This window comes from Pinus tabuliformis, chromosome 8 (genome assembly GCF_031772625.1).
Source record: "Pinus tabuliformis cultivar Carrire ecotype Pingquan chromosome 8, CPIR1, whole genome shotgun sequence".
NCBI lineage: Eukaryota > Viridiplantae > Streptophyta > Pinopsida > Pinales > Pinaceae > Pinus > Pinus tabuliformis.
Genome location: NC_142294.1, coordinates 1,476,802,625 through 1,476,822,863, shown reverse-complemented (window position 1 = coordinate 1,476,822,863; position 20,239 = coordinate 1,476,802,625). Strand labels below are relative to the sequence as shown.

Genomic DNA, 20,239 nt, shown 5'->3' with positions numbered 1-20,239 from the left:
GAGAAGCCCTGTCCGGATAAAAAAAATTCGAAGACTATATTAATCGAGAAAGGACGCCGTAAGGCGTTTCCTTTGAAATGAATTGCCCTCGCTGTCGCCGTGTCCTATTGTTGACCGTGGATTTGTGGTGTTAGACGATTGAATGAAGTGTGATCGTTGATCCAACGCTGATCCAATACTGAACAGTTTTGGAAACTGAACAGTTAATGAGGAAGCGGGACGGAGTTAATGAGGAAGCAGGACGGACCAGCACGCTAGTGCTTGGCTCGCACTGCCAACAAGGGCTCTGCCTGGACTCAAGCTCTGGCGGACGATTTCAGATGTTCCTCATTCTGCCTCGCAAATCCCCTAGGCTCAACCTTACGACTCCTCTTCCTCGCCCACAAACAATACAAAAGCCCGAGAGCGCAGATCAGGAGGGCTGTAGCAGCACCCATGACACAGTAGGCCATAACTCGGCCACGCGACGTGGTCTGGACGAAAGGCAGCCTGAGGACACACTGAGCAGTGCTTTGGGTTTTGGGGCCGAATTCATTAGCCACTCCAGCGGCATGCAGACAAGTGAAATAGTAGCATATCTTAGAGGTTACCACGTTTGTCAAGTTTGTGTACATTTTTACCAGCTCTCTCTCAACAAGGTCTCCGCTATCCTTGCATGCCTGACAAGCTGCCAGATCTGAGAGGTCGCCTTTGCAAGCAGAGTCCAGTGGAGTAATTACCAGTTTGCGCATCCAGTCCTGCTTGGTTTGTATGCCAGCGCAAACATTTCAAGTTCTCAGGGTGGAATTCGACCTGTCTGTTATCCGCCAGGTTGGCATTAACTAACCCTTTACCCACATTTTTTGGATCTACAAAAGCCTTTTTAAATTTCTGTATTTCAGGCTCTGAATTGATCACGGTAGAACAATTTAGCGGTTAATTCAGGCTCTTGCAAGGTGTCCTTTCAAATGTTTGAATGGCCTTTCAGATATTTGACATGCTCTCGACCCCTTTACAGATAGTCGAAAATGTAGCAAATTGCTTTGGGTACTCCCTTTCCAATTTTAGTTTCTTCAAAAATCCCACCAAAAAGAAAAGAAAAAATTGCATCTTATAAGAAGGCTTCCACACTCATTTGTATCATGAACTACTTCTCTTTTGGTGCTTCATTAGAATTCTGTTGAAGACTACGAATCGGAATAATGGAGTATAAGCAAGTTGGATATTTTTGTGTGCTCAAGGCAGGGCCTGTCAGCGGCATTAGCAGACCCCAAGAAAAAATGGTGAGGCTTCTGCCAAAATGGGGGGCCATAAAAGGACTGATATTTGCTACTGTAGCGGCATCAATTCTGGCATCACCCAAGGTCCTTAAAAGGAGGGGCAAATGTTGGCCAAAATCATTCGTTCTTCCCGCAATATCTGTTGCCCTGAAAAAATGTATCGCACTATATCTGGGCTGAACTAAATAGTGGAAAGGTGAGCCTCTGAATTGCAGCCAACATTTCAAAGGTTTTGTAATAAGAGGTCTGCTATTTTGGGAGGTTGTTGTAAATGTACAGGGACCAGCTTTTCTGGGGCAGGGTTATATCTGTACAGAGATCAGCCTTTTTTTCTTGAATTATACTATCAATTTTTTATTTTCTTTTGTATAGAGCTTCTGCTCTCAGAGGGGGCGCAAGGCACTCACAGATCTAGCATGGACCTGAATGGTAGCTGTAAGTTAATGCCATTAGAGTTCATTAGTCTGCTCTGTGGCCAGGACTCGCCAGTTAATTGTACAGTGTTTGGTTGTATCTTTATACATTTTGATGTAGATTACTGTATAAAGATGATACTTCCCCTCCAAGAATGCGTCGGAGGTAGAAAAGGATACCATGAATTTTTTGCTATGGGACCATCATGCTTGATTTATGTATAAAAGAAAAAGAACAAAAAAGGGGAAAAAAGGTTACCTTGGGTATTCCAAAATTCCGTATATGTAATCAATGGTTACTGTTTTATTTCAATTGCTAAAGGTTTTCGGTTTACATGTTTTATTTCTTTTAATGATAAATTAAATTAGAAATTGATGTATATACAGACAAGCTTCTTACTCTAGTTCGGAATCCCACATCGTTTGACACACCACAACATCCTCGGATTCATCATCATTTCAAGGTCTAAAATCCCCCAAGAATAGCGTTATCATCTACTAAAGTTCTGGAAAACATTCTTACTCAAGAAACATGATTTATTTTCATATTAGATTTTGAAAATACACCAAAGTTACTAATGCTATGATGATACAACAATAGTTCCAGTATCTGCTGCAATTCATTACATATGTTTCAGTTGATCTTTCAATTGAACTTGTTCTTATAAATGTGGTTGACAAGTTCCATAACATCAGTCCCACAGCTTTGGAAATTTCTATTTTCAGGTCACCAACGCTTCGACGCCTTTACTTCTGCTAGTGTAAATGAGACCTTGATTCTTAACCATACTGGCAAGGGCTTCAATTTTTTCTCCCTGTACAGTAATAACAATTTTTAGTTAGTAAGGGTAACAAATATCTAATGGTTTTAACAGATTTTAGAAATCAGGACATTGCCCAAACTGAATGCTATTTCCATATGTATTATAGAATCACTGTAGGCAAACGGTGTATTTTCTTAAAAGGAATGTTGTGATGTACCATTAAAGCTGTTACAACCAACATTATCTGAGCGAAAAACTTTTAAAAAAAAATAACAGAAACTCTCCATGAACAGTGATAACGTAATAGGAAAGCAAATCAACCACAGTATAAAATAAGTATAAGATTATAAGTGGAGAAAATCCTTACATGATTACAAACTCTGGGACAATAATAATGGAGAGAAGAATGATTTCAGAGTTTAGTTCCAGAGAAATAGACAGTCTTCTTGCACCTTAATTTTGGTGGCAAGGGTTTACAATGTACATCCTCTGTTCAGTGCTGTATCTTGCTGTGACTGAAGCATCCTTCTGGCTCCTGCCTTTTCTCTATGTGGCAAGGGTATACAATGTACATCCTCTATTTAGTGCCGCATCTTGTTGTGGCTGAAGCATCCTTCTGGCTTCTGCATTTTCTCTATGTGGCAAGGGTATACAATGTACGTCCTCTGTTCAGTGCTGCATCTTTCTGGCTTCCGCCTTTTCTCTATCTCCTTGTCACGGTTTCCTCCTCTCTGCACCCATTGTCATCTGAGAAACTCCGATTAATATGGCAGAGTTAAGGTTTCTTACTTCTAAGTTCTTTCCAGTTATTTTCACATGGCTCTCTGACATGTGGGTTATGGATCTCTGATCCGAGCTTTGCACTTCAAAGGTATAAATGCTTCGATGCCAAAATTATCTGTTTTAACCAAGGTGAAGAAAATTGTCTCAAAATGGTTTAAATATATTTTAAAAATGAAGACAGTGCCCCAATATGAATGGCATTTCCATTTATAATAGAATAATTGTGGGCAAAATGGTGTGCTCTCTTGGGGAAATACTGTGACATTTATCTGTGGTTGTGCCATTACAAGACACTGCATCCAGCAATATCTGAGCCAAAAACTCTTCTAAAACAGTAACAAAACCCATGCATGAACAGTAAAAACGTAACAGCAAAATAAACAAATCCAGTCTATAATTAAGCACAGGATTATAAGTGGAGAAAACCCTGGGGTAGTTAAATACTCCAGGACTATTAACTACTAATCGGAGAAGAATGATTTACAAAGAAATTGTCTTTTTGCACCATAATGTCGGCGACAGGAGTTTACAATGTATATCCTATGTTCAAATATGTGTCTTGCTGTGACTGAATATTTTTATGGTTTCTACCTTTACTCCCTCTTGTCTCCTCGTCCAACGTTGCCAGAGAAACTCTAATAAACACTGGTGAGTTAATTTTGGCCCCTCCTTCACAGTTATTTTCACATGGTCATCCGACCTGTGGCTAATAGATCTCGGTTCCCGTCTTCACATTTCCATGATGCAAATGCTTTGATACCAAAATCATGTCTTAATCTCTGATCCATGGGTCATGGATCTCTGTTCTTAGCTTGGCACTCCCAGGATGCAAGTGCTTTGATTCCAAAACTATATGTTTTAACACCTGTCCTATGTCCTATGGGTTATGGATCTCTGCTTTCGGCTTTGCATTTCCAGGATGCAAATGCTTTGATACCAAAACTATTTAACTATGGGTCATGGATCTCTGCTTCCGGCTTTGCATTTCCAGGATGCAAATGCTTTGATACCAAAACTATTTAACTAGTGAGAAGAAAGTTTATTCCAATGGTTTTAGCATATTTTAGAAATCAACGCATTGCCCCGTATTGAATCCTAACTGTAGGCAAGATGGTGTGTTTTTCGGGAAAAATGCTGTGGCATTTATGTGTGCCACTAAAAGCTCCCATAAATGATAATATCTGCCCAAATAATTCTTCTACAGCCTCAAAAAGCGTTGTGCATGAATAGGTTAAAGTGAACAGCAAACTACATGAATCCACACCATATATTAAGCACGGGATTATACTGGAGAAGCCCTGTCTGGATAAAAAAAATTCGAAGACTATATTAATCGAGAAAGGAATGAATTATAGAATTTGGTAGCAAAGAAATATACAATCTTCTTACACAGTGATGTTGGCAGCAAGTGTTTATGATTTACATCCTCTGTTCAATACTGCGCTGTGCTGTGACTGTGGCATGTTTCAGGCCTCTGCTTTTTATCCATCTCCTTTTCGCTGCTTACTCGTCTGTCCCAGTAACACTGCAGAAGGTAGGGTTTGTAACTGCATTCTTTTTTATAATCCAAAATTGGGTAGTCTTTAAAACCTAGGTTGGAAATTTAGAGTAGAAAATAAGGGGAATTTTGATAAGATTATGATAAAATTTGGTAGAAATTTTTGAGTAATTTGGATTTTATGCTTTCGGAATGAAGCATTCCTAGAAGAGAGGTAATTGTTATGGCTCTCCAATGAATTTAAGGAGTCCTGGAAATGGAACTACACTAGTAATGGCTGAGAATTAGTATATATTTGGTGTAAATATATGATATTATTATGATCATTGACATGCACAAGTTTCTACGATCATTTGATATTGCAATCTTTTGGGTATCAGGAGTTATTCTCCTAGTATCTGAGGAGTCATAGTACAACTTATCATTATTCTTCTTAGGAATTGTGCTCCTCATTTATATTTGACGTGTTCAGGGTTTATTATGTTCTTTTGGGTGCTTTGGATCAAAGTAGTCTACTCTGATGAAAATTCTATTGATTCCATATTAACAAAGGATCAACAATGGTAGTGCTAATTCTGCCATGGCAAACCCCTCAGCTCCAAGTTGGTTGCTCTATATGAATTGTTGATGTTCGTTTTTATCTCAATTCTACAGGTTACAACTCTGCAAGTTAAAATAGTATAGAATCGTAGATCCATATTAGCTTTCGTGTATATATATATATATATGGAAGAGGGTTTAAACAGGTTGAAGGAATTTACGGTGAGTGCAGGGTTCCAGCAATTGAATGATGAGGCGACACAGGTAACGCAGGGTATATTTATTTGAAAATTCTGTGTCTATCCCTCTGATTATTGGTTACAAATAAGATTGGCTCAATAAATGGGGAATTGATTTGATTTTAAAAATTTCATGCAACGATGTGAAGTGAAATACATCCTCCATTCCTGTAAATTTATGTTCAGTGTTTTTCTTTTTTCTTTTTTATCTGATAGCAGGCGGCTTACGAATATGGAGTGCCAGTAATCATTGAGAAAGAGGTTAACCATGCAGCATCTGCCTTTCTTTAAGCCGAGAATTTCAATTATTCCTCAGTCTGGAAAATTCGGTGGTAGATTTGTGAGTAGTGGGTATTGGGTAGTAAAATGAAGAATTTGAGCATTTATCTTGATTAGATTCTCTACATCCATGGTTAGGTGGTAGCAAAGTTAGATCCCTCATTGCACAACAATCAAGAGAAACAGGGCCTGCCAATATCACTGTTCGAAATGGTGCAAAAGTAAATTCAACCATTAGCTACATGGATTTTGTTATGGTATCTTACGAGCATTTGATTAATAATGGTATTTTGTTATGGTCTTTTAGGTGCACTTGATTAATAATGGTTTTTTCAAAATTTGAGGATGAATTTTGAATTATTTCTTCTATTCCAGAAGCATTGACAACAGTGCAAGGAAGAGAGAGCAGCAAAAAATGCTTGGCAGACTGTGCCCTTGAATTTGACAGGGATGCCTTTAGAGGTATTTATCTATTGATCAAACCATGTCAGTCCTAATGCTACAGAGATTATGTGAAGACTATTTGACCTCACTGTTATGAGAACATATGAAGCAATTTGAACAACTATAGCTACAACGTCAACAATAATGTTTCAGCCTTGCTTAAGTCAATGCAGCGCAACCAAACTTTCCAAAAGCAGAAGTTCCTAAGCTCATTGAATGACAGTCAACAGAATTTCAGACTTCCCTACATTGAGAACATGCATTGGACCACCTAAGCAACTGCTCATCATAGAGATTTTGAATTCTTTTCAACAGGACTAAGATTGGTATACGTCAAAATTTTCTGGATACTCACTCAAAATAGATTGTTCTTTCTACAACTGATCTGTATAATAGTTTCTATGGTATACATGAAAATTGTCATAATTTGTGCATGGAACGAACGGTAGCAGCTTACTATATTCTGTGTATAGCAATAGGTATATACAATCAGTGTATCAGGTGCAAAGAAACTGTCTATGGCTTCAGGCCTTTATTCATCAGACCATTGTAGCATTTCACTATGGTATATTATTGTTTATAGAGGAGTAGACAAGTTGTTCATACAAAAGCCTTCCTAAAGATGAGAAGGCTTATACTTCCAATTTCTGCATAAGAGCAAAAACTTGTATGATAATATTCCTATATTCAATCAGAAGGTTTGCAGTTAAAATCTCCATAGTATTCATGGGATGCATAGCTATAACAATCATCAGATCAGAATGTTTGCAAGAGATCAGGAGACCCATATCTGCAATTAAGTTTCTATATCAAACCATACTAAAGCAACAATATCAAATAAGGAGGAGACATTACATAAGAAAGTCTCCAAGACTTGCTAATATTGCTTGTCATGGTATGAAAAATCTGGTTTACCTCTGTATCAGATCTGTAAAGATCTTAGAATGAGATCCAGACATATTAATGTGAAAATTTTTGTGTATATTAGATATAAAAGATTTGAGTTTTGGGTTATCAAAGCTATAGATTGAGAACTACATGGATTGCTTGATAGGATGGTTGGTTTGATTTGTATATGAGGATTGCTATCTTCTTTGTGGTGGTAGTGTGAGATCAATTGGGAATTTCTATTCGTTTCATACTTCAAGAGGGAAATGAATTTCCCAATGATGGCGGTGATGAAGGAACCCAGCAAAAGCACAGAGAATAGCATAGCTGATTGAATAAAAAAATCAATTGTGTAAATACAAATAACACACCCTACAAAGTGATGTCTTCTTTTTCTGTAAGGTTATCATTTTATCAGTATTTATAGAACATAAACAGTTAGCAAAGCTACAAATGTGAAATGTTAATTGGTCTCTGTTAGTCAATTCCAGTTTGTGCCCATATGGAATACTGTCCAGCGTGTTTCTTTGCAAAATAACAATTGGTTTTCTGCAGTATGAAGGAGCTGCAGCAGAAGATGGCTGGAAGCCAAGCATCTTTGACACTTTCACTCACAAGGAAGGTATGTTTCATCACATATCTTCATTCATCCCTTCATTTGCATTCTACCCAGTTCCTTACTTTACTTTGGGACTTTCAAGGCCAAGGCTGGAAGTGAGCTGTTGTTTGTTTTAACTGTATTGTCAGGGATTACTGTGGATTGAGGTAAGGGAGATGTAGCTGTTGATCAATACCATCGTTACAAGGTATTATTATCTGCAAATCTAAGAACAATAAATGTCACTAGGACAACCTATATGCAGTGGCTACTTGTAAGCCATCCTCAAGCTTTATGTGTATGTCCAACCCCATTATTGTTGTTTTCATACTAATGTATCAATAGTTAAACTCCTAGATGATTTGGGTATCAACTTGATGCAAAATTTCATGTGGGTTTTGAAGGAGGATATTGATCTAATGTCTGCGATGGGAGTAGATGCCTTTAGATTTTCAATCTCATGGCCCAGGCTTATTCCTGGTATATTTCTGTTTGAGCTCTGACCACATGTTTAATCCTGAGAATTTAGTAAACACTCAATGGACAATGGTAGGAAATAACTATTTCACATATATTGATGCAGATGGCGAGGGACCCATCAACCCAAAAGGCGTTGAGTACTATAATAACCTCATAAATGAGTTTTTGTCGCGTGGTAGTATTTATTGACAAACTTGTCTCTCTACTTTGTTTTTATTCCTGTGACTATCATCCTCAAAACTGTTAATCGTTTCACAATGCACGTCTCAGGCATTCAACCACATGTGACATTGTACCACTTTGATCTGCCCCAAGCTCTGTAAGATTCCTATGGAGGTTTCTTAAATCCACAGATTGTGTAAACATCTTATGTCATCTCCTGTTCTTTTTTTTCTTCCCATGTGGGTTGACACACAAGTCAAAGGATCAATTTATTGGTGCATTAATAATCTTATGGTTAGAGAAGCAGAGTTTTCTAATCTACTTCGATCTTATGCAGGGAGGATTTTAAAGGTTATGCAGATGTGTGTTTCAAAGAGTTTGGTGATCGAGTGAAATATTGGTCCACTTTCAATGAGCCCAATGTTTTTGGCACTACAGGATATGATGACGGTGTTTTCCCACCTCAAAGATGTTCCCAACCATTTGGAAATTGTACTGCTGGAAACTCAACTGTTGAGCCATATATTGTTGGTCACCATGTTTTGCTATCACATATAGCTGCTGTGGAGCTGTACAGGAAAACCTATTGGGTTCTTTTCCTCTCTGATCTATGTTCATCTCCATTCATTCGATGAGATTTTATAAATTTCTCGATGAATGCAGGAAAAGCAAAAGGGCTGGATTGGATTAGTAATTTTAGTACATTGGATGATACCTCTCACCAATAAATCCACAGATGTGGCTGCTACTCAAAGAGCAAATGATTTTATGGTGGGCTGGTGAGTGATTTCTTTAACAATGAATTTTCAAGTTAACTTATGTTTCCAGAACCTTGAGTACCATAGAGCAGTCTCACCAATTGTTATTTCTCCTCTTTTTCAGTTGGGGTTTTCGTAGTAATTTTAGTACATTGGATGATACCTCTTACCAATAAATCCACAGATGTGGCTGCTACTCAAAGAGCAAATGATTTTATGGTGGGTTGGTGAGTGATTTCTTTAACAATGAATTTTCAAGTTAACTTATGTTTCCAGAACCTTGAGTACCATAGAGCAGTCTCACCAATTGTTATTTCTCCTCTTTTTCAGTTGGGGTTTTCGTAGTGATTCAAATAATTAATAGCTATATTGTTGAAGTGGATGCAAATAGGTGTACTTTTGTTTGGTTGAGGGTAGACAACCACCCTGAATTAATTTCTTTTTCCAAAATCCAGGCTTTTAGACCCATTTGTTTCTGGAGACTCTCCAGGGAGCATGAGGAATACAGTGGGTTCTCGATTACCTTCATTTACAAAGGAACATGCTCAAAAGTTACAAGGGTCATTGGAATTCATTGGTGTCAATCACTATGTTACCAGGTATTGTTTTGATGTTCCAAGAAAAGGTGAACTTATGTCAAGAGACTATGCTCAAGATATGTCCATTGGAACTGCAGGTACGAGAGTCATTCTCACAAATAGATTTAACTCAATAAATCTCATCTTCTAACAGCCTTTCAACTTGGCCTCCTTAAATCTATGAAGAATAACGTTACTGTCTTCAAATCATAAAGGAAAATGGTTTTGATCCGTTGAAGTTTTATGTTATTTTAAATTCAAAAGTGATACATTGCAAGAACATTGGTATTAAGAACATTTTATGGTTGTTTTGTACTGCTTGATGAATGCAGTGGAACGAGATGGAATTCCCATCAGCTTTGATGTAAGAAGATTTTGAAGAATCACATGTCCTATTATAATCATATGTTTTCTTTTTCTTTTTAGCAGGAGCTTTTTACAGTTCGATAGAAATTTTGGATTTAAACTTTGCCTTAATTTAGAAACATAATTCTAAACTGAGAGACAAATAGAATCCAAACATTCGACTAAACTTTTTATAAATTTTAAACAGTATGATCTAAGTATGTTTATATCCTGACAAAAAAATATTTACCTCATGCTGAAATTTGTGGCAGAGATCATTTTTGGGTATGCCAGTTGTACCACAAAGCATGCAGGCAGTGCTTGAATATATTGAGGACCGTTCCCATAATACTCCTATTATTGTGCATGAAAATGGTGGGCACTCTTCTTATGTTATTCCTCTACCACAAGTTAGGTTTTCAGGTCCTCAATGAGAGCTCTCTGTACACTTAAGATTTATGCAGGTTCAAGAAAATATACGCAGATTGGTGCTACACTTTTTGATCATTGACCATCTAATTATCTGTTTTGGACTTACAATATCAGCTTTCATGTCTGGACAGGATTTTCAGAGCCTAATAATTCTTCTATTCCCCTTTCTGAGGCTTTGAATGACCAATTTAGGATGGATCTCCATCAAGAGGTCCTTCAGTATGTGCTTGCAGCAATAAGGTATACCATTTCTGAAACATAAAACGTTTATTCATTGTGGCAAGAATTTGTGAAATGATGAATATCTCTCAGAAATAAAACGTTTATTCATTGTGGCAGAAATGGGTCAGACATCTTTGGATACTTTATATGGTCTTTCCTAGATGACTTTGAAGTTTTGAGTGGTTACACTTGGCAATTTGGTCTTCATTATGTGGACTTAAATGACTTTGAAGTTTTGAGTAGTTACACTTGGTGTTTTGGTCTTCATTATGTGGACTTCAATGACAATTTGAAGTGTTATCCCAAACTATCTGCTCATTGGTACAAGAGTTTTCTGCAGAGGCGGGAAAGCAGGGAATCAATACTTGAATCTCAAATTCTACTCAACACCTACACTCCTATGAACGTCTCATAGAACCAAGAATTGAAACTCAATTTTATGAAAACAATGCGGTATATTTTAGGCATGATTTTCTTATACAAATTTGATATTTATGTTTATATTCACTTCCAAAAATGCTTTTATAGCATTTAATATATGATGTTTATGGTAGGAAACAATGTATTAAAAAATCTCAATTGTTTTTTTTATTTTTTATTTTTGTTTTTTAAGTTAGGATAGATCATATAAGTGTTAATGGATGTTCTTTTTTTCATTATCTTTATCATCATCACCATATTGGAATTTTCTAAAATTTCACTAGCTATATCCAAATTTTTCTTTGGACCCTTACAAATTGTTCAATATTATATTTTTTTATTCTAGAGGCATCCTAGTCTTAAAGTGATATTTGAAACAAACTTTATGAGTCGTATACTTCAAAATAGGAGCTTCGACGCTTCATGTTTGTCACAAGCAAAATCACGGCGGCTTAAATTATGAAATATTGAATGACAATCTTCGTTTTCTTAGAAAATATGACTCTAGTGCTTGCTAGCTGGTTTATTATTTTTCAATAGTCGTTGTTGGTGTGCCTAATGAGTATTCCTCATTATCTACACATATATGCCTTGTCTATTATTGTGGAGGTTGTTGAATCTTAGTTGGATATGAGAGATTCTCTCCAACAAGATTTTCTCCTAGAATAGAATGTGGAGTTAAGTTGTTGTTGGCTTGAAGTCTCAATGGAATAGTATATTTATCTTTAGTTGAAAACCTCCATGTCTAAATTCACATTGAACTAGATGGAATAAACAATTCAATGTGTTTATGTGTGTTATGATTGTATTTTTGTGAATTATTGTGTTTCTTATTCAATTCTTTTGAAGTAAATTTGTTACAATAGTTTAGTTATTTTGAGAGCTAATCCTTGAAATAATTGAAGAAACCACAAAAGAGAAACTCTGTACATACATGTTTCCTATCATGTTGGAAACTCTATACATAAAGTAACTGACATTTATGTGGAACAACTTGCTCTTTTTGTCCTTCTCAAATTCTTCAAGGATCTCTTCAAGTACATAATTGTTTTATAAGCTTCCTAAGAACCTTAATATGTTCCTGGGTTGGAAAACTAAAATGGTATTTTATTATTAAACAAGGTCATTCTATGTAGGGTTGGAATTTGATATCCTACCTCACAAGTTAAGAACTTTTTATGAGAAGTTCTAATTTAACTACTCATTTCATCTAATGTTCAAATTTTAATTCTTTAGTTGATCTCTTAATGTACACAATTGTTCCTTCTCAAATTCTTTAGTCATCCTTTTCAAATTCTTCAATTTATTGTATACAACTCTTTTATCAAGCTTCCTAAAGCTTTAGTATATTCCTAGAATACAAAACTAAAATGATATCTTGTTCTTTAACAATTCATTTTATGCAAGGTTGAGAGAAAATGCATATTATGCTAATTGAGGAATGTTTCTCGCTTGTTGAACTTATAGTATTGAATTTAACACACTAACACTTTACAACAATGAACTAACAATATTCATGATGAAAATAGCAATATGGAAGATTCATCTGCATAATGAAGAAGGAAATATGGGAGAATCCAATCACGTTCCAAGGCATTTTTTTAAAATGTAGATGTGACAAAAGGTTGTTGTGGAAGGTGTTGTTTGTATATGGGAAATTTCTTGATCATTGTGTATAATCCTAATGTTGATAGATATGTCTACTAAGTGGTTCCAGTTAATGGGGCATTGATTTGAGTGTTCAATATATTCTTATTCTTTATCAAAGTATTCTTTTGTTGTATTTGTGTTCTTCAATTTATGCCTTACGGCGTTTCCTTTGCAACATCTGGTGCAAATGCTAGTTTTATGTTAGATTTTGGATATATTGTGCGATCAGTGTAAATTTTTGCTCAAATAGATTGATTATTAAATTTTTGCCAAAATTGTAAATTTATACGTTTATATTGTGTTTTTAAATATATATAAATAGATTTAATACGATAAAAAAAAAATATTTAAATTATATTTTTAGATATAAATAAAATATTATAAAAATTTTCAAAAATATTTAATTATATAATTTTAACAATTATTTTATATTTTAAATATATAAATAAATTTAATATTATATATATTTTTAAAATATTTAATTATACAATTTCAACAATTAATATATATAATTTTAATAATTTTCTAAATGGTTAATCTTTTGAATAAAAATGATAATATATATATATATATATATTTACTATTTTATTATTTAAAAAAAATATTTAAATTTATGTTTTTTCTTTTTGGAATATATATTTTCTATAAACAGTCTACCAATTATTAGAGTGACTAAAGATAGTTTGTCTAGCTTAAAACACATGTTGTTGTATTTATATGTATATCATTACAATGTTTAATAGAGTGCTTGGCACATTTGTGTATAATAAATATGTCTACTCTCTAGGTTTTCTAATATGGTATTAGAGATGGTCTAGGTTTGACTCCCTCATGGGAGGGCATATGAACATGTGAAGATTAGAGTAGTGTGTTGTTTGTGAATGTTAGAGAACGCAGTTTGTCAGTCCATACATGAAGAAAACTTGTTGAAGAAAGAAGTTGTTGTTTCAAAAATATACATTCATTATCAGGGCTAAAGTCATCATTTGAAGCCATCAAAAGGAAAAGGGTAATGTGGGGCATCTCATTGATGCTTGCACAAGAATGATCATGGAGGAATCAAGATGAGGAGAGGGAGAGGTTTTGAGAATCATTAGGTTCCTCATGAATTCCATGAAGGAGGTGGAAATGACTATACACATACCCATTGGTTTTTGTTCAATTATTTTGTTATTCCATGAAAAATGGTTATTGTCCATCCCGGAGAGGTCAGAAATTTTACCATGAGATGTCCAAGATCATTCTGCAATTCATTGGTACTGAAGACAAGTATACAAAATCCAATCGCATGGCTAATTATATGTAGTAGCATCTTTAGATAGATGTTAATGGTAATTGTGAACAAGAAGAATATGTAGGCCAAACTTATGCTTATGGGTGAGAATGGCAAGAAGCATAAGCTATGGAGGAGCTCATGCCCACACGTGGAGAAGAATCATAGCAAGAACGAGAGACACATAGGTGAGAAGCAGTGGAAAGTTGATGAAGGAGAGCATGGCCTCACATGCCATGGCGTATATAAATTTTCAAAATAAATGAAGGGAGAAATTTGCATTGATCTATTCAAGTGGAGGTGTGATAGTGGTTGTCTCTAATAGAGCAGGTATTACACAATGAGCACTTGAAAAAATCATTGAAGAAGAATTGTCCAAGAAGAAAAATGAATTTACAGTTGACTTTTGTGTAACATCCCTAGTGAAAATCCCATGTAATAAAAGTTAAAAACGATAACCACGGTTGATGGGACACTTATTCCAAGCTTGATGTTGGCCAAGACATCCTAGGGGGTGTTCATTTGGTTGTTTATGGCTAAGGAAACTGAAAAAGGCAATGGCTAAGGATTTGGAAAGGCTAAATGGCATTTTTGGCACAATTAATTATGAAAATAATGGAAATTAGGAGAAAAAGGAGCTGAAAGTTCATAGGTTGCATGTGAGGAAGAAAATGAAGGAAAATAATGGAAAATGAAGAAAATAGAGGCATCATCCATAAAAAGGCTTATGAGGATCAGCTGGTAACCTTTTGTTAGTTGAGTTTTGGAACTTTCTCATTATTCTCTCTCTCTCTCTCATACTCTTGGACACTTAGAGTTCTCTTGGAGCATTTTGGCATTGGAGCAAGAAAGGAAAAGAAGGCAAGAGGAAGCAAAGATCAAGCAGGGAAAGGCAGGATCAAGCAGCTACAACAGGCTTCATTGTAGGTATCGACTTGCATGTGTATTTTCCTTGCTAGATTTGGCATGCATGGTATTGCATGTAGTTCTTTTCTATCATGGCATGGTTTTTTCTAGGTGTAATAGTGTTTTCATCCTAGCCTTTCCATTTCCAGATAGCCATGGTGTGATGGGGTTCTCATGTTTTGATTGAGATGGATTGTTGGATGGATTCGAAGCTAAGTGGCATGGATCTCTGAATGATAGAGCACATAGCCTAGCGATCCCTGAACCAGATTGTGGATCAAAATAAAGCCACTGGCCTAGTGACCCCTGAGCCAGACTGTGGGATGCGGTAAAGCCATGATTGTGTTGCCTCGGTGGGCCTAGGAATCCTTGATGGTGAATGGCGGGATATACAGTAAAGCCAAGAGGTGGTTTTCTCTTCGTTGGGCCTAGTAATCCTAGGTTTGGGATATGCGGTAAAGTGTTGAGAGTGGGTCTTGGTTTAGGGCCTGGTGATCCGAGTTTGGACTGAGGTAAAGCCTGAGAGACTAGGAGACAGGAAAATTCCTCACAGTGTAGGTGGAGAAATTCGATGGCATCCATGCTTGTTTGGCCTAGTGATCGAGTGGAGATCACGATAAAGCCTGTTATGATGTGTTCAATGTGTTGGCCTAGTGATCCGGGATGGATCATGGTAAATCCTGGTTTTATAGATGAGAGTGAGGTGGTTTAGCCTCGGTATGCCCTAGCTGGTTCTTTTGGTTTGAGTCTCACATTCATGCTTGGAATATGGCACGGGGGTCAATGGTTGAAGAGAGATTTGGCTCAGCCATTCTATGGTCGGGTGGAACGTGGTAGTCCCATCTCCAATCAGTTTATTGTATTCATTAATGAGAAATTAATTCCCTTGATTTTCATGTGTAAATGTACTGATGCATATATGGATTTTAATCGCTGATATGTTTATGGTATTTCTCTTCCTATTATGCTAGTTATATGTATATTTTATGACAGCAACTATGTATGGCTCTCAACATGTTTTTACTAGTATATGAATGGATAATGTGTCTATGACCTAATAGATGATAATGCAATAATTAACATGAGGGAACAATGGTTCATAGTGATTCTCAGATAAGTACGATATCCCTACACTTAATTATGTTGTTTACACCTCTAAGTTACATGTTGATGATATGTTTGACAAAAATTTTGTCATGGTTAGTAGGGGTCTAGTTATGGTCTTGTTTAGCTTATTGCTTTTGCATCATTGTTTCCCTGTATTTTTACTGATTTTAACATATCACTCCATTCTCGGCAGTGACCTAGGCTCTGGGCCTGAGAAAGTGGCTTAAATCTCGGGGTCGCTGGCACATAATTGGAAACTTTGGTCTCTGGTCGTTGGTAGGCAAGCTTATGAGAGAAACTTTGGGTTTCTAGTCGCTCCCTTGCCCATATCATGAGAGCGACTATGGCCTAAGAGATCCAAAACAATAGTGGGACCCAGGGACAGGGTGTCTGAGTGGCTGACATGTCTCCTGAGGGTTCTGAAGCTGATGTAGAATGACTGTGTGTGATGTTCCGTCGATTCCACTTCGTTAAGGTCACATACAAGGTCAAATTTGATCATAGTAGCCTCTCGTCTCATGTTTACCTCGGTTGGCATGGTTACTTGGGTAAGTGTGGGAGGAAGGTGTTACAAAGTGGTATCAGAGCAAGAAGGTGTTACAAAGTGGTATCAGAGCATGGTTCAACCCTCAAAATAGATGGGTGATGTGCATTGGTCATGCATGCATGTCAGTTGCATGTGTGTCTCTTACACTTGCATTTCATGTGCTTGTTGCATTGACTTAGTGATTGATTATGGTTGTAGTATGGTTGTTATGGAGAACTTGATATTGATTTCGTGAAATGTATTTGTTATGGGTATGTGATTGGTTTCATATGGTTATATGTCGCTTACATGTTAATTTTATGTTGCCTACTTACATCCTTGTATGTTAGGCTACATTCTTGTATATTTGATTACATGTATCAGTCTTGTAGGTTGACTACCATAATTGATCGCTTATGTTCAACTACATGCATTTACAAGTAGGTGTAGTTGATTAGACATTGCTTATGCATATTATTGGTTGCAGGTGGAAATGTGTGCAATGGAGTAACAGTTGCTGTCATGCATGAGGTCATAGCATGCATTGTTGATATGGCCTTGCATTGATGACTTGACCCTAGCTAGAGTGATGTTTATATGTTGATACATTTATTTGTGAATGTATATATGTTGTTATGTTTATGTTATACATGTATCATGCTGATTTGGTGATCTTGTAGACAAGGTATCCTCCCCGAGCTATACTAAGGTACATTGATTTATTGTGATTTGGTTTATCTAACATATTATGCATTGCAAGAAAGAGATCAAATGGCTAGCAAGATGGTTGACTACAAAGACTCTCCCTATGAATATGAAGAGTAGTATGGTGTTGGTAACTCTTCCGATTTGGTACTTACATTGAGAAGTTTGAAGGAAGAGATAAGGAGTTGTAAGGAAGATAATGACCAGATCATATAGGCACAAGAGAACCAAGCAAAGGTTAATGCTATAATTCTTCAAAGTTTGTCAAACTTGCAATGACAAGGGCCACTCTGGATCAGCCATGGACATGGCGATGGAACTAATGGGGCATATGGTAGTAGGTCTCCTGGTAGACACAAGACAGATAGATCTGACACAGTGACAGATGGCAAGTTGATGGACACTCCAGATAGGAGGGGCGATGAATACATGTACTATGCTAGTTCTAGTTTTGATAAACATCATGATTGTCATCACTATCATCCTTACAGGAGGAATAATAGGGGATACTTGTCGAATGAAATCAAGAAATAAAAACAACTTACTTTTGATGGAGATGTGAAGAACCGAAAGAGGCAGAGGCTTGGAGACCTAGGATGAACAAATTCTTTGAGTTGCATGAGTACACAAGTGACATGAAGGCCATGAGTAGTTATCTTCAGCTTGAAAGGCAAAGCAGACATATGGTGGGAAGATGTTAAGCGGTCAAAGACATCAGGATAGACGATTTGAGATGGCAGGAGTTCAAGAGGCTTTTCAAGAAGAAGTACTTGTCAGAGAGGTACTACGATAGTAAGGCCAAGGAATTCTATGAGCTAAAAATGGGATTAATGATAGATGAAGAGTACACAACCAAGTTTCTGGAGCTATTGAGGTATGTACCATATCTTTCTGATGAGAAGGCTAAATTTCATATATTTGTCAGTGGTTTTCCATTATCATTTAGAGATCAGATTGAATATGATGAGCCTCGGTCACTTAAGGAAGTTATTGGAAAGCTAAAGCATTGTTATGAACAATCAAAGTGTAAGAATGAATCTCAACAAGGATGTAAGGGAAAAGATAAAGGCAAAGGTAAATGGCAGCCTAAGAGGATAAGGCCTCTGCATGCAGATGAGAAAGAGAATGTGGCACTTCACAAGAAGTTTAATGTAGCGAGACAAGGACACGGGTTGCATCAATAGTAGCAACATAGAGGTGAGGGCATTGGTCGGGTTGAGTGATGGACATGTGGCAAGGAAAACCTTAAGAGATATTGTCCACAAAATTATGGTGGTAGGCCTCAGATACATAATGCACAAGAGGCACAGACTATTGGGGATGGTCATCAGAGTATTCCATGTATCTATGCAGCATTGGACAACAAGCAGGCAGATCACCAAGCATCTATCATTGATATGGATGGTAAGATTTGTGATCAAGTTATTTCTATTTTGATCAACCCTGGATCTAATTATAGTTATGTTAGTCCTGACTTGGTGGATAAGTGTGGTTTGAGTAAGGAATTTCATGTAGAATATTAGTTAGTGCAGTTGGCTGCAGGTACAAAGAAGCGAGTTCATCATTGGGTAAGAGCTTGCGCATTTGACTTGAATGGTATGCCTATCGCAACACATCTAAATCTACTACCGTTGGGATCATATAGTTTGTTTTTGGGCATGGATTGGTTGTATCTTCATAGAACCAAGGTAGATTTCTATGATAAAGCTATTGAGTGTGTTGATGACAATGGGGAACCAAGAGTCTTGCAGGGTAAGAAGAAAGTCACATCAGTTAGGATGGTGACAACTATGCAAGAAAAGTGTTGCCGCAAGAACGGATGTATGTTATTTGTAGTACACAATTCAAGTGATAAGGGTAAGGAGGTTCTGGATGCAAATGTGTTGAGCAGGTACCCATTTTTGTAGCAGTTTCAAGATGTATTTCCTGAGGACATTACAAGTTACCACCTCACAGGGAGGTAGACTTTTCTTTTGAGTTAGTGCCAGGGGCAGCTCCAACATCAAAATCACCTTACAGGATGAGCACACATGAGTTAGTTGAGTTAAAGCTACAGTTTAAGGAAATGTTGGAAAAGGGATACATTAGGCAAAGTGTATCACCTTGGGGCACACCAGTCTTGTTTGTGAAGAAGAAATATGGTACTCTCAGATTATGCATTGACTACAGGAAGTTGAAAAAAGTGACTATCAAGAACATATACCCTTTTTCGAGGGTTGATGACTTGCTCGATCAGCTGAAGGGAGCAGCAATGTTCTCGAAGATCGACTTGAGATCCAAATACCATCAAGTAAGCATTAAAGAAGAGGACATTTACAAGACTGTGTTCAAGACAAGGTATGGGCATTATGAGTTTGTTGTTGTTCCATTTGGCTTAACTAATGCTCCAGCTACATTCATGTGCTTGATGAATAATGTATATTTGGATAAGTTTGTTATTATGTTCATTGATGATATATTGGTATATCTAAAAATGAGGAGGAGCATGTCGGGCATTTAGCAGCAGTGTTGAGGTTGTTGAGAGAACATCAGTTGTATACTAAGCTCAGCAAGTGTAGTTTCTTTCAGACTTAGGTATACTACTTGGGGCATGTTGTCTCCAAGGAGGGCATTGTAGTAGATCCAAATAAGATAAGAGCCATCATGGAATGGGTAGCTCCTAAGAGCATGGATGAGGTGGGATATTTCATGGGTTTGGCAGGCTATTATTGGAGGTTCATTAAGAACTTCTCATAGATTGCTTATCCTATCACATCATTACAGAGGAAAGGTAAGAAGTTTGAATGGACAGAGGAGTGTGAGGCTAGCTTTGAGAAGCTTAATACGTTGTTGACACATGCACCAATGTTACAAATTACAGATCCAAACAAAGAGTTTGTGGTATGCACAGATGCTTGCAAGAGAGGGCTTGGTGGAGTCCTTATGCAAGATGGACAAGTGGTATGATATGAGTCTCGGAAACCAAACGAG

At 36.8% G+C, this 20,239-nt stretch overlaps 1 pseudogene; it reads left to right on the top strand.

Annotated features, from left to right (window-relative positions):
- Positions 1-206: 206 nt before the first annotated feature.
- LOC149241377 (coniferin beta-glucosidase-like) overlaps positions 207-20,239 on the top strand; it is a 44,347-nt pseudogene continuing 24,314 nt past the window's right edge.